The sequence below is a fragment of the Eubalaena glacialis genome, chromosome 10 (genome assembly GCF_028564815.1).
Source record: "Eubalaena glacialis isolate mEubGla1 chromosome 10, mEubGla1.1.hap2.+ XY, whole genome shotgun sequence".
In the NCBI taxonomy this organism is placed as follows: Eukaryota; Metazoa; Chordata; class Mammalia; order Artiodactyla; family Balaenidae; genus Eubalaena; species Eubalaena glacialis.
In genome coordinates this window covers 64,044,693-64,054,286 of record NC_083725.1, presented here as the reverse complement: position 1 = coordinate 64,054,286, position 9,594 = coordinate 64,044,693, and the positions used below count along the sequence as shown (strand labels likewise).

Genomic DNA, 9,594 nt, shown 5'->3' with positions numbered 1-9,594 from the left:
AGATGTGAGGAGAAGTGGATACAGTGGATGTCAAATCCAGATTTTTTAAATAAAAATCATAAACGGGGGGAGATAACCAGTTCCTCATTAGTCCCTGGAGTTTTCCAAACATAGACCAAATCTATCTATCTGTCTGTCTATCCATCTATCATCTATCTATCTATCTATCTACCTACCTACCAAAGATCCACATCTCTAAGAACCATTCATCTCTAAGATTCCACAAGCCTTTGAAATGTACTAAAATCGTACAGGGAAGCCAAGCAGTAATCCTGTACTCCCTGCTCATTGTTTTTAGGGAAAAAATTTCTTATAAAATAAATGGATATAAAGTCTGCCTTTTAACACATATTTAAGGGGTAGAGTAAAAAAGCACCCATATCATTAACTTAAATCATGAATACTCTCTGAAGTGTAAAAAAAAAAATCAACTCACTTTTCTTTAAATCTTCTTAAAAGGGTCTAAGAATAATCCTTCAAATAATCCTTGAAGTATGCAGTTTTAATTTGGACACGTGGTAATTTCAGTCTACCTGTTGAAAGAGACAAGAGAGAAATCAGTCATTTTTGACGAGGTTGCTCTTCTCACAAACAGCAGATGAGGTTTAGGCAGCTTGAGGGGTGGCGGGTGGGCAGCAGCGGCAGCTTGGGCCCCAGGCTGAAGGCTGGTTTTGGAACACTCAGAGGAAAGGCGACTAAGGTAGTGATCCCAGTGCCTGGCACATAGCAAATGCTCAATAAATATTTAATGAATGAATGAGGGTAAGGATGGATGAATAAACGAGTGTGCTTTATCATTAACCTTTGATACAGGGAGTTACCCTATAGGTTCAGCTCTTTGACCCTTAGGGAGAAACAGAATTTCCAGGCACTGGGCATATTTATGGAAAACAGCACAGAGAAAGGCTCATGGTGTAGTGGAGAGAGTGAGGGCTTTGGAAGCAGCCATATCTATGTTTGAATCCTGGCTCTACCACTTATAACTGTGCAACCTTGAGCTGTCTTGTTTATTTATGTTTACTACTGTTCTTTTTTTTATTTTTATTTCTATTTTTTTTAACATCTTTATTGTAGTATAATTGCTTTACATTGTTGTGTTAGTTGCTGCTGTATATATAACAAAGTGAATCAGCTATATGTATACATATATCCCCATATCCCCTCCCTCTTGCATCTCCCTCCCACCCTCCCTTACAATTGTTCTTAAATTGGATACTTAGCCCATTTGTTAATTTCCAGCCCTTCTTCTTTCCCAATGCAAGCATTTAAGGTCAAGCATTTCCCTTATGCTGTCTTAGCTATATTCCACAACTTCGATATTTGATATTTCTCTTATCATTCATTTATAATATTTTATAATTTCTATTATCATTTCTTTTTTGACTCATGAGTTAGTTAGAAGTGTTTTTGTGAATATCTCTCAATGCATTTTCCCCCCAAACTCCTAACTTATCCCTCCCCCTCAATGTATTTTTTTTTTAAACTCATCTTTCTGTTATTGATTTCTAGCTTAATTGTCCTGTGGCGGGAGAATGTGGTTTGCAGGATACTGATTCCTTGAAACTTGCTGAGACACATTTTATAGCCTAGGATGTAGTCAACTGCTGTGAATGTTCCATGTATACTTGGAAAGAACGTGTATCCTCTAGTCATTGGGTGTAATCTCGGGTTAGTTTTTCTAAACCTCCCTGCCCCTCCATTTCCTTATCTGTAAACAGGTACCTGAGCAATACACATTAGTTCCCTCCTGCCATTTAGAATTACAACACTTACTGACAAAGAGGCTGTGCAGATAAAAACAGAGAGAGTGCATAAGAAAGACAGCTTTATGCACCATTTCTTGCTTATAACAATATTAATAAGAATACCTAGATTTATAAAGCATTTGAAAGCTTCCAAATGATGACCACATCTGCCATTTGATTTCTTACTCTCGAGGAGCCTGTGAGGCGCCACCCAGATGGGTGGGGGTGAGGACCCACATGGAGAAGGGACACGCACCAGCTGGTGTGGCTCTTCACTCAGCCCTCCACACCAGAACCCCAGGGTCCCTCCTTGACTCCCCTCGCCCTCACTCCTTACATCCGCTCAGGTCAGCTTACTTACTGTCTCTCGAATCCGTCAACTTATCACCCTCAATGCCGACATCATTTCCTACCTGCTTTATTCCAAGAGATCATTAAATTCCTACTGTTATTAAAATGCAACTACAAGAAATACATCCAGACAAAATCTTCTTGGCAGGCATAGCTCCCAGTGGGGCTAGGGTAAGTGTTGGGTGATGGGTGCCAGAATATCAGAATCGTGAACGGGACAGTGATGTTATGTCTATCGAATGAAGGCATGGGTTTCAAAGGTACAAAAATAACTGAGTTCAAATAGTCTTCGTCTAACTAAGCCCTTCCCGTGACCTTGTCCCCATCCCACTCCAAGTTCTTTTTCTCCTTCTCTGAGAGAATTCCTGAAAGAGTCATCTAAACCACTTCCTGCACACCCGCGCACCCCACAAATCATTGTGGTGGGCTCCACCTCCAGAATGTTCTCTTTAAGATCATAATGATGTTGTCACTGCAAATTCCAGAGACTTCTCAGTCTGCAGTGGCCTCCCTGGGTCATCCGCCAGCAGGATCACCTTCTCCTCTAGAAACAATCCTGCCTTGGCACCTACGACACCAGTCTCTTCTGATTCTCCTTTTCCTGCAAGGACTTTCTCTGCCTTTTCTGCTAGTTCTTTTTTCTTTGCCTCACCTTTACATGTGAAAGAGTAAGGAGCCCCCTTCTTCCTTAAATTCTGTGGTTTAAACTGGCATTTTCATAATTTGTTTTTTGTTGACGTAAAATTGGTATATAATATTCTATCTTTCATAATTTAATTAGAATTGTTTCAATAAAATAAGAACCATAAGCTACTATTTATTAAGTGCATATTAAGTGCATGCCAATCACTGTGCTAAACATTATTTCACTTAATCTTCACAGTAACCACCTGGGGTAGTTATTATTAATGCTCCTTTTTTACAGATGAGGAAGGAGAAGCTAAGGAAAGAGATATAATTTGCCCAAGATCACTCAGCTACTATGTGGCGGAGCTGGGATTCAAAACACCATCTGTCTAATTCAAAGCTTGTGCTCTCAGCTACTACATTTACTCATCCTCCTTTCCTATGCCCTGGCCTCTGCAACTCGCCATTCTCCCACAACGTCACGCATTTCATGCTTCCAGTTTGCCTCCCTCAGAATGGAAGACCTTTATCTGCACTGTGAGCTGAGAAAATTCATTGTTCAAGGCTCAGCTCCAATGTCCTCTTCCCATAAAACTACCCACAAGCCCCGCCAGTATAACTGCTCCCACCTCTTTCCTGTGGCAGCTCCACAATGATACCAAACCATCCATTCATCCATCTGACCACGCATCCATCTATCGACCCAAGAATCACACAAATACAGTGGAAGACTGTTTATCCAGAAGCATCTAAACACAGGAATTTTTTATGCTCACACTTTGGAAAAAAATATGTCGTACTTCTGTCAAAACTGAAGAAAATTTGCTGGAAGTCATGGCGTCTGGGGAAGAAATGTGCTCTGCTAGGCATTTGGGAATGCTGACTGGTCAGGGACAGCCATCCCTGTGATCTGCCCAGGGTGGTTTCCAAGGTTACCAAAGCAGGTCTGTGCAATTTCCCTTACCCAATCCCTACATTTCTAAATCCTATTTATAGGATTGAGCCAACCTGGCTCAAATAACCCTTCATCCTCAAAGCCTTCCCTGATTCTCCTCCCCCGTTAGGCACGAATGAACCTGGACCCCCACCAGAATGAGTCTGTGACATCTCCGATGACACTCAGCACTTTTATCATCCATGGCTAATACTGCAGTTCCAAAAAGCACTTCAACATATTCATTTCACACTTTACCTCCCCTGCTGGTCTCCTTGGAGCTCGGAATTGCACCCACTTCACCTTCATGATGTTTTCAGAACCAAGCCCAGTGCCTGGCACACAGATAATCATGAGCGACTGGCTGACTGAAACGGATGACATTGGCCTTGAATGGGGGAGGCCATCCAAAAAGCACTCACATGCAAGCACCTAGCAGTGGAGGATGCACATAGCTGGTGCAAAATACATATAAAATCCTTCCGTCTCTCTCCACCCCCAAACGATAAGGATCAGAAAAGGGGGACCATGCATCCACTCAGCCTGAGGTTTCTGAAGGCCTGTGTCCCATGGTTCACAACATGTTGGGGTGGTGGCTTTTGACATTCTCCAGGATGGACCAGGCAGGCAAAGACCACGTCTGAATACATTCTAGTTTCCATAGTTAGGAAATGAGAGTTAGAGCTTAAAGTTAGACAGGGCTTCAAGATCAGCTACTACATCCACCTGCTGTACAGAGGAGGGCTGGGGAGGTTAAATGACTCCATCCAAGTCACAGGGCAGGAAGGACTGTGCAGACGCATTTTTGCCTGTCCCCTCCTAGACTTGCAAATGAAGCCTCTAGGAAACTGAGTGCTCTCTGAATGTCTAAAAATAAACTCCCAGAAACTTCATCTAGATCTATCACGGCTGCAGTTTCCAGCGTCTAGAACTTCAGCATGGTGTAATTAGCAAATGGATTACAATAATTTATTTTTGGTTTGAAAGCACGAATGAACACGACCTTCCAGTGCAATGTTAAAATAAGAGGCGGGGAGCCAGCCGCATTCCTCTGGCCCCTTCCGGTGCCACAGTTTTTATGCTGGCTGACATCCATCTCCTGATGTCTGATGGATGTGCCACAGAGAAAGGGCTGTAACTCTGAGCTCTGGGCTTCCTGGGAAGCATGACTTCTAGAATATAGCACCCCCCAACCCTGCCCCACGAAGGGTCCATGCTCATTTTTCCAGTGATCAGGATGATGTCCTAAATCGTCTCTCCAATGAGCTGGAAAACCCAAGGGCAGGGAATGTTTGTTGAGATGTCTCTGAGTAGGCAGTATCGAAGGCTGGGTCAAGAGGGACATGGTCATGCAGCTAAAAGGAGACTGGAGTGGGGTCAGAGGGGAACTGTGTTTGGGTTTTGTTTCATGTGTGCCATGAATAACAGCCACTCAAGTCTCTTTTATAAAATGTGGACAAATAAGTAACTTCCTCACAAGATTATCATGGGGATTAAATGAATAAAATGTAGCAAAAGGGTTTTGTAAGTAAATACTGGTGATTCTTTTTGAGTGAATACATTTCCAGAGTAGCTCTTTCTGATGAGGGCTTTTCCTGACCAAAGCACTACGGCATGCTGTAGTAGGGCGCCAGGGGTGGGCAGCAGAAAACCTGGGAAGTTGTCTTCTTGCGTTTCCCTCTGCAGAATCCAGGCAGAGGCCAGTCCATTCACTTCCCGCAAGATCTCCCGGCAGGACATTGTGATGGTAGGAAACAGGGATCCTGTTGTGGGCAAGGAACGTGAACCACCTTCTCCTTTCTCACGCACTGCGCCAAACACCCTCCAGAACACACGCTGACACGGAAGGTGAGGATGGTGGCCAGGCGGTGTGCAAAACCAAAGCAATGCTTGCATCTTCCCGTTGAAGGCAGGGGAATGGGCATTCACTGAGCATTGACCACATGCCAGGCACAGTGCTGGACCCTTTCACTTCTGCAGGGGAGCAAAACTTGCCCCCTCACTTCACCCCGCCAAATGTCTCTCTGGTATGCCAATTATTTCGAACTGAAAATAATCAAGGCCCAAAAGACTCAGGAAGAAACTTTGGCCTTCCCCCTAATTGCCTAAAAAATTTAGATAGAGGGCTTGTTCCCGAAATAGAGCTATCACCAGAGATATCTGCAAAGAATATGGGCTAAGTGTGGTAGGGGAAACAGGGCCTAGGGATCAGAGTCTACTCTGTGGCCCACTGTCTATTTGCATGGACCAACAAACATTTATTTACCAAACATTTGCTTTTCCATCTCCATGTCAATTGCCTTCCTCCCCGCTTCGAAGTCCCAAACTACTACCCCCCGACATTCTCTTTTGTCTTCAGCTGAAGATGGTATTTAAGGTGAGGGCTTCAGCCATTTTGGGGTCTCGCCCATGTTATTACGCTTTTGATTTTCTCCTGTTAATCTGTCTCCTGTCAATTTAATTCTCAGATCAGCCAGAAGAACCTGGCTAGTGAAGTAGAGGAAAATCTTTTCCTCCCCGACCCTTCCCAGCTCCTCTCACACCCTGCGAGGTGACCTCTGTCACAGTGTCACGTGGCACCTTGGTTTACACCGTGTACGGCCCGTGAAGCCTCCTCTCCCCTCTGCCTCTCCAACCAGCCCCCTGAACAGGCGGACCCTCAGCCTCACGCTTGCAATTCTTAGGGATCATTTTGGGGGAACTTCAGTGTTCTGATCACTTAGTTTGGGACAAGAACCCCAACTTGCCCGCTTCACCAGACTGCTTTCAGACAAAAGAGGGTGAGTGTGAAAAACTTTGGAAACTGTGCCAAACACTGAAGGATCTGTCACTCTCGTTCAAGACCCTCAAGAGCTGCCTATTGCCCTTCACTGAACATTAACTTTTGTTTCTGTTCCCAACTCACAGAATGATTCGCCGACTCTATCTTCTTGTCTGTACCCCTTGTTTCCTTGGCTCTGCGCAAACCAGCCATCTTTCGGGCCATTATACTCAGACAGCAAATGCTGTTTCCTCTCCCGGAAATCACCTCCCCCATTTAGGTCTCAGCTTAGACTGGGAGTCACTTCCTGGGGCAACTTTCTCTGCTACATGTTCTTCAGGGCACTTGTACTTCTTTGAATGACAGTTGATGGATGTGTGCCTCCCCAGCTAGAACGGGGCAGGGCCCACTTTTGTCTTGTCACCAAGATGTCCTCAAGGGGTGTCTTCAGCCACTCAATGTGTCTGTTTTGTTCACTGATGTACCCCTAGCATCTGGAGCCTGCGTGGCAGTCAGTGCTCCATAAATACTTGTTGGATGAATGCATGTGTAAAGGTTGGTTAGAGAGGATGTATAGCAGGAGGTTAAAAGTATGGCCTCTGGAGACAGAACACTCAGTGTGACCTTGGCTGCACCACTCAGAGCTGTGTTACTCTGGGAAGTGACTTCATGTCTCTGTGCCTCAGTTTCTTCATTTATTCAAAAAGGAATCATAGTTGTGCCTACCTCCTAGAGTGGTTGTGAGGATTAAATAATATATTGAAAGTTCTTGGAGCAAGGCCAGGCAGGTGGTTGGTACTGTTTAAGTGTGGCTGTCCCTTCTTATCAAGATCCCTCCTCATCCTCCTCCCCTGACTCAGCTCACATCCCTCCTCATCTCTGAAGCTGGTCCAGCTTGGTCCTCCTGCTCTGTCCCCTAGCTCTCAGGGCTTTTCTCTGCACTGGGGACCCTTCCACACATTGTCTGCTATCCCAGAGATAACAAACTTGTCTCCCCCGAGAGACCACAGCAGCCCAGAGGAAGGTCTAGAGAGGTAAGCCAGGGGGGACTCGGAAGAGGGAGAGAGCCAGATGATCTGGGGAAACAGAGGGGGGCTCATGGAGGGGGCGGGGTCTTTTCGTGGCAACCACTTGAGTCCACTTGGAGATTCTGCCCCAAAACGTGTTTCTGGGGGCAAAGCTTCCGGCCTGAGTACCTGCTTCATGGGCTAAAAAAAATGCCTTTTTCTTTTTTTTTTTTTGGAGTGAAATAAATGGTTAGCCATTAAGATGTAAAATGCAGCTGCCACAGTCCACAGAACAACAGACAGGTTAATACGGGCGCTTAAGAACGCTGTTTCCTCATATTAACCTCAGAGCAAGAGCAACCTATCCAGGTAGACTCCAGAGCACTTTGGAAACCTGCTGCTTTTTCCTTTAAGAATATTTGGTGTTTAAATAAAAGCGGGTGTTTGTTTCCAAGGGGAGTTCGCTAGCTCGCCTCCCTCCCCCACTCCTTGCCCCCTTCTCCTCTTCCTCCTTCCTTCTCTAAGAACATCTTGGCCTTAGATTTCTCCCTGAAATTTGGGACACAGCATGCAGAGGTGCATCTGGGGCACATGTGGGTTTCTGAACTTGCCTCCTGACTGGGTTCGCTGGCTCCCATCACTCTTTTCCAGCCGCCACCTCCCCACTCCTCCCAGCCAATCCATCCGACCTACATGGGGCCTACCAGGGGACTAATTGAACTTCAAAAATGTTTACATTTTAAAAATGGTTTTAAGTTATTCCCCACAAAGAGGTGAGATTCAGTTCCATGAAAAGTGCAAACAACTGTGACTCACTTTCCTGGCAGGAAGGAGGCTGGCCCACGGCACACACCTGCCCAGAATAAAGGCCAGCCGGGTGGTATTCAATCAACGCACAGGCTCCAGAGGGATGGGGCCTGAGCTCTGGCTGCACTTGACCGGCAGCTTGGGGAGGTGACTTTAGAGTCTGCCCTGCATGCCGGGCCAGCACCCCGCCCCCATTCTCAAAGTGCTGTGTGTAAGGGGGTTATTCCCTGGGTGCTCATCAGCACGGACGACTCAGTACCCAGCTCCCCTCTGGCTACTGTTCCTGTGCGGGTGACACACGCCCCTCAGGGAATCCTGGAGAGGGGAGAGGTGAAGGATGTGTTTCCAGCACTGTCAAAAATTACCAGCAGATCCTCAAATGGGCAAGGCTCTCTCGGGCCTCAAGCACTTTGTACATACTGTTTCCTTTGTCTCTGTCACCTCATCTTCCCCTAATTCCTTCTTGTCCTTGAAGGCTCAGCTGAAGGTCACCTCCTCCTGGAAGCCTCCCTCACCCTCTGGCTAGATCAGGGGCCCATGTTTTGAGCTTCCACAGGCCCTGGGCTTCCCCTGCCGGCACGATTCTCACTTTGGTGAAATTATTTGCTTATTTGACTGTCTCCAATGCATATCTCCAGTGAACGCTTACCAGGGCAAGGAGCTTTGGGTACAAAAAAATAATAATCAGTATATTGATTAATCTATGCATCAACTTTGTGCCTTGTTCCAGGAAGAATTTAAGGCAGCACAAAAATGAAAAATGCCCCTGGGAAGCTTAGAGTCGGGTAGAATGGCAGACACATGAGCATTTAAAAAAATATTATATGACAGGAGCTGAGATGATGTGATGTGGGTGGAGGCGTGGGGTGGGGCTGGGGGAGTCTTCCCTCTGGTCTCCCCCGGAACCTAGCCCAGAACCTGACACGTGGAGGTGCTCAGTGAGTGTCTGTGGGGTGAATGAGACGAATGGGAGGCAGGACCTGCAGGGGCCTTAGAGATCACTCATGTCGATGAGGAAAACTGAGGTCAAAGAGAAGAGATGCGGGGGGAGCCTCCCAGTTCTTGACAGCACAGGAAACCAAACTCGGGCCTCTAGAACTTTGGTAATTCTAGATCCCATTGGAAATGGAAATTGCAGAAGGCGAAGCCACTTCCCCTCCCTGAGCCTCAGTTTTCTCACCCACAAAAGCAGACGGTTAAAGTAGATCATTCTTGAAGGCTGTTCCAGCTCGTAAATCCCATGAGACTGAGGTTACAAAAGAAAAAAAAAAAAAAGAAAAAGTGCTGAGTAGTAAACAGACCACTGTTCATGTGATGTCGCCTTATCTGTCTTATTCTTATTGAATACAAATTCAAGAACCT

At 45.9% G+C, this 9,594-nt stretch overlaps 1 long non-coding RNA gene across 2 annotated transcripts in view; it reads right to left on the bottom strand.

The window, feature by feature from the left end:
• Positions 1-446: 446 nt before the first annotated feature.
• Positions 447-9,594, bottom strand: part of LOC133100027 (uncharacterized) — a 295,412-nt gene continuing 286,264 nt past the window's right edge. For both annotated transcript variants that reach the window (XR_009702379.1, XR_009702380.1), the window contains exon 4: positions 447-533. This is a non-coding gene — a long non-coding RNA (uncharacterized LOC133100027). The remainder of the gene's footprint in view (positions 534-9,594) is intronic.